This window comes from Helianthus annuus, chromosome 12, assembly GCF_002127325.2.
Source record: "Helianthus annuus cultivar XRQ/B chromosome 12, HanXRQr2.0-SUNRISE, whole genome shotgun sequence".
In the NCBI taxonomy this organism is placed as follows: domain Eukaryota; kingdom Viridiplantae; phylum Streptophyta; class Magnoliopsida; order Asterales; family Asteraceae; genus Helianthus; species Helianthus annuus.
In genome coordinates, this window is record NC_035444.2 from 27,416,892 (window position 1) to 27,423,152 (window position 6,261).

Genomic DNA, 6,261 nt, shown 5'->3' on the forward strand with positions numbered 1-6,261 from the left:
TAAATCCTTTGCTCAGTAATTCATCTAATTGCTTCTTCAATTCTAGCATTTCGGTAGGAGCTAATCGATAGGGTGCCTTGGCTATCGGTGCAGTTCCTGGAATTAGATGAATCCTAAATTCTACCTCCCTATCTGGTGGTAACCCAGGTAAATCTTCTGGAAATATATCTGGGTATTCTGAGACTACAGGAATTTTGATGCGTGTCAGTGTGTATATGTTTTTAATAAATAATTAAGCCCTTTTTACACTTTTAACCAAGTTTTAAATTTATAAAACACGATATTCACTAACACTAAACACACATATGGGCAAGTGCACCCATCGTGGACGTAGTATAGTGTTGGTAAGATACCGAGGTCGTCCAAGGACACAAGAGCTTTTAATACCGGTTTATCCTCAACGTCTAACCAAATCAAAAAGTTAGAAAAATGTTTTAAACTAAGAAAAATAAAAACTAACTAAATGCTGAAAAATAAAATAAAAATAAAAACAGATAGACAAGATGAATCACTTGGATCCGACACGTGTATTAGTATAACCTTTGATTATTTTCGCACTTTTGCACTTGTTTAAGAGATTATCTTAGTTATTGTAGTAGGCCCCTCTTTTGAAGGCGACGTTACCCTCAACCCAGTAGTTTGAGTCAGCAAGGATACAATCCTAAAGGGTCGGATTATTGAAAGATAATGAATTAAGTTATTAATGCAAATTATGGTAGGCCCCGCTTTTGGCGGTGACGTTACCCTCGGCTAAGTAGTCTGAGTCAGCAGGGATACAGTCCTAAATAGCCGGGTTATAGTATTAATAGTAGTTAGCTTATGAGGGGGTCAAAGAGTTTGGATCCCCGCCATCCAATACCTATGGGCATTGAAGGAGATCCTACTAAATTTGACCCAGGTCCCAAGCAGGACCTCTAAACGCTGAACAAGGGCAAGACCCTTACCAAACCGTTCCCTTAACCCCCGACCAGGTAGCCAACATACCTCCATATAGACCGTGGAGATATGAATGGTGAAAATCTTTTATTTTATATAGACAGTAAAATAATGCCAAGACACCACGGACAAACGATAAGGAAAGATCACCTTCAACATAAGTAACTAGTTATTAAAGTCATTAATACAAAACCAAATAAAAAGTGCAAAAGATTACAAATAAAAAGTATTATACTAAACACTTGTCTTCACCAAGTGATGTAAGAGACTTAGGCAAACATGGCCTTGATTGTCAAGAACTCTTACGATCAATCTTGGATCCCGAGACGACTCACACACTCTACGATGGACAATGGATGATGGTGGTGGATGATGGTGTTATGGTGGTGGTGGGTGGTGGATGAAGTGTGAGAGAGGTGGTGTGCCAAGGGATGAGAGAGAATGAAACCAAGCTCCTCTATTTATAGGCTGGACAGAACGCTGGACACGGCCCCGTGTCCGCTGGACACGGCCCCGTGCCCGTCTGACACTCTCTCTCTTCATTAATTGTAATTGCGAATTACAATTAATGCGCCTGCTGTACTTTCAACACGCCCCCGTGCTCGCTGGACACGGCCCCGTGCCCAGCAATGGAAGCTTCTACTGGTTTGTCTTTTCTGCTGCTTCCTGGGCACGCCCCCGTGTTCGCTGGACACGGGGCGTGTTCAGACTCTGTTTTCTTCTCTTTGTCTTGGGAGGTGCCGTTGAGGGTCCGGGCAGTCCACTTTTGTTCCTTTTCTTGTATTTATGGTAGAATTAGTGGTCTTTTTGCTTCTTTTGTGATTTTGAGCTCATTTCATCCTGAAAATACAAAAGGAAGACAAAAACACTCTTTTTCCAACATTAGTACTTAAAAAGGGTTAGTTTTATGCCTTAATTGATGTGTTTTATATGTTGCATTTTACACACATCAAATACCCCCACACTTGAACTTTTGCTTGTCCTCAAGCAAAACTCTTTTAATGTGGCTTACACTCCCAAATGGAATAGGTAGAAGAGAAGTTTTTTAGCTTGTCCTAGAGTGTCGGGAATCCAAGGTTTGTATAGGTTTTATTTTTATTTTATTTACAATCCTATTCGTCATGATTTATTTTGAACTTTTCATAAGATAAACTACTTATTTGGGCATAACATGCCTTTTTTAAAATTCCATTTATATACAAGTTCACATACCTCACGGGAGATCACTCAATCACTCGGCCGAAGGTGTATATTTAAGTGAATCGCTCGAGAGCGGCACGGACTTACGTTTTCCATAGGCTTGCCAAGCGATCAATCCTCCTCCTTTTTAACTTTTTACCTTTGTAAATATCAAGAGGACTTTTGGGGTGAAGGCTTGGGTTTAAAGGTGGGTAGTTGGTTAGTGGTTAGTAAAAAGGGCGAAAATCGTAACCAGTGTCGGTTTTCATAAAATACCTTATTTCTAGTGACATTTATTTTTGAAGTATTTCTCCAAACAAGCTTTTGTAGCTTTTGTTTGTTTTTGACTTCATTATTCATATTTTTTTTTTTTTCACGTAAAGGGTATGTTTATGAAAAACCGAGCTTGTTACTAAAATAAGGGTGAAAAAATGAAAAAGGTTTTTGGTGGGTAAAAAAAAAATTGTTTTGGGGGTAATGAAATGAAAGGTTTAGGCTCAAAGGGGTTTTTCTAGGGGGATTTTGGGTAGGTAAAAAAAATGAAAAATAATGGTTTTGAAAGAAAAATAGTTAGTCCTAATGCCTCCATCATTTACTTACTTGGGTTTAAGTTGGTAAGGACCGGGAATGTATCGTCGTGGCAAGTTCTAGATTTGTAAAGACCGAGCGGCTATTCACACAAGAAACGAAAAATGAGCATTTAATCTAAATATGTATATTTTTATGCTCAATAAAGGCTCAAAACTCACTTTTGTGGGAATGGGTTTTTAATGTGACCAAGCATATATAATCAAATTTTTAACTAGACTTGTTATACCGTTTCATAATTTTCTTATGTTAGTTCTTTTTATCACGACGCTATCGGTTGTAAAAAAAAAAAATATAACCCTTTTATAACTTGTTATTCCCAACTTAAACTAAGACAAGTAATAAAAAAAATGAAAAAGTTTTTGAAAAAATTTGGGGTGTTTAGCGGTTCCAATAGAGTTTTGTGTAAGGCTTGTTTTAGGATTTTGCAAAATTTCAAGGTTTTAGCATTCCCCCCCACACTTAAATTACACATTGTCCTCAATGTGTCCAAAAATAAAGTTTTTGGTTGATTAGAATATGTAAAAGTGTGTTTAAAAACAAAGTTTTGTGTTACTGGCGCTCTGGACACGGCCCCGTGTTGACCGGGCACGGCCCCGTGGTCAAGTGCCAGTAACAAAAATTATAGAATTGAAACAGAAGCCTGGACACGGGGGCGTGTCCGCTGAACACGGCCCGTGTCCAGTTACCTGAACTGGGTGATTTCCTGCAGGGGGCTCAGCACGGGGCCGTGTTGGTTGGGCACGGCCCGTGTGGAGCCTTCTGTTATGGAGATTTTGTCGGTTTGTTCTGTTCTTCTGCATGGTTCCATTTTTTCTCGTTCCCTTTTTCATCCATTACCACCATGAGTCCATAAACCATAAAAACCATCATAACATTGCCAATAGAGAGACATTACATAAAAAAAATTACATAGATATTAAGCTTATGGAGTTCTAGCCCTATGTTTTATTTTAATTTAGCAAAATTTCCAAGAATCTACTGATCTTGGTTAGATAAGGCTTTGTAGAGCTCCACCTTTCGGGTGCATTTCTCCTCATATGTCGGCAAGCCACTCCTCTACCTCCCTTGGAAGGAGGAAGGAGGGCTCGTTTGCATTTGTTTGAGGAGTTTCAACTTCCGCCGGAACTTCTTGTGGGATTTCCATAGGAGGTTCCGCGGGGAGGTCTCCCCACCCGGTAGGGTTGTTAATACCGAGTGCTAAGTTCCAGTCTTGCTGTGGAAGAACTGGTTCCATAGGAGGTGCCACCAAAATGTTTAACCTTTGGTGCAAAAGGTTAATCTCTTGGAAGCTGCTTTCCAATCCCATTGTAAGATCGTTAATACGGTCAATGAGGACCTCCTCCACAGATGTCATTTCGTCGAGAGCTTCCCTTAGCGCTATCACGTAGTGCACAAGTGTAGCTTCAACGGAGGGCCTCCTTCCCCTTCGGCTGTTTGAGGAATGAACGGATGATGTTTCGCTGTTTTCACTCGCCATTCTACGAAAAATAAACCAAAAATAGTTTATAAGACGAAACAGCTTCTAGACACGGCCCCGTGCTCACTGAGCACGGCCCCGTGTTCATCTTTCTGCAGAATTTTGGAGCAAGGAATTTTGGTTTTTTAAGTTATTTTCTGAGTTTATGCAAGCTTTTTGACAGTAAATAACTCTAAACAATGTTACATAACATGTTTTTACCAAGATTCCATGACCAAAACTCCTTGTTTCCTACCATAAAGATTGAAAATTCAAACTTTTCATGGTGGCTTTTGAAGAAAGATGAAGAAGAAGGAAATGTCTAGAAGAGGAAAGGACAAGATGAGTTGTTGGAAACTTCTTTTAGACTTACCTAGGATTGTTTGAGAGAAGATTCCTTCAAATCTCTGTCCCCAAGTTGGTCCAAATGTGCAGGATTTTTGGCTGCATTTATAGAAAATGACAGCCTGCTGAACACGGCCCCGTGTCCAGCGGACACGGCCCCGTGTGCAGAGAAAATTCTGACACAGTTTGTCCGTATTCTGACGTCATGATCAGAGGGGAATCTTTTGATGGACACGGGGGCGTGTTGGCCGAGCACGGCCCCGTGTCGGAAAGCTGACTTATGAAGTTTTGTCTTTAAGGAGCTAATTTGTATCGGGTGGCTCCTGACTTGTTGGAACAACCCCAAAGTGCCTAAGATACTTTAATTGTCCTATACTAAGGCGAGAACGCAAGAGGTTGTCGGTGAGGGTAATTCCTATTTTTATTCTAGGTGGACAAGTCCAACCCTTTCCCGGGCTCTCGTTAAAGAAGGTGTATGCCGAATCGCTCAGGTCTATGTATGCACCGAACGAGGTCGATGGGGAGTCCTTCACGGCACAATCGGCACAGGGACGACTATCGTCCGTGTCTTGTTTAGGAAGAAAGGTATTTTCGGGAGTAACGGGGTCGTCGGAATGCGGTTCCAACATTTCCTCATGGTCATCATCTTGGGATGGATCTAAGAAATCCTTCCTAAGTTCTTTTGACCAATTTAGAAGTAGTTCTTCTAGTTGAAATAGCTCGTCAAGGAGCATTTCTCCTAGAATATCTGGCTGGGCGCATTCGAGGGAGAAATAATGTTTATTTTTACTTTCGCCCCTCTTAAGGTTACAAGGAATTGGTGGGTCTATATAGTGTGGCCTATAAGTGAGGAAGAAGCATTTTAATTCCTCATGTTCGCCTCCACATATTCGACACCACAAACCATAAGAGTGCCGAAAGTAAAAAGAATCATTATCACTCATGTTTGTATCAGAAATTACCAACCGCCGGGATCAAACGGTTCTGTTTTCAGCAACTGAATCTTGGGCACGGGGGCGTGTTGAGTGGACACGGCCCCGTGTTCAGCCTACTGTCTGATATAAAACAGGATTGCCAGTTCCAATGATTGGGCACGGGGCGTGTTCAGCGGGCACGGCCCCGTGCTGAGCTCTGCAGAAGCTAAAAAAATCTAAAAAAAATCCTAAAAATTAAAGAAAAATAAAAAGATGATTAGGCCGTTGATTCCTAACTTTCTTAAAATCCTTGTGTCCCCGGCAACGGCGCCAAAAACTTGATGCGTGTCAGTGTGTATATGTTTTTAATAAATAATTAAGCCCTTTTTACACTTTTAACCAAGTTTTAAATTTATAAAACACGATATTCACTAACACTAAACACACATATGGGCAAGTGCACCCATCGTGGACGTAGTATAGTGTTGGTAAGATACCGAGGTCGTCCAAGGACACAAGAGCTTTTAATACCGGTTTATCCTCAACGTCTAACCAAATCAAAAAGTTAGAAAAATGTTTTAAACTAAGAAAAATAAAAACTAACTAAATGCTGAAAAATAAAATAAAAATAAAAACAGATAGACAAGATGAATCACTTGGATCCGACACGTGTATTAGTATAACCTTTGATTATTTTCGCACTTTTGCACTTGTTTAAGAGATTATCTTAGTTATTGTAGTAGGCCCCTCTTTTGAAGGCGACGTTACCCTCAACCCAGTAGTTTGAGTCAGCAAGGATACAATCCTAAAGGGTCGGATTATTGAAAGATAATGAATTAA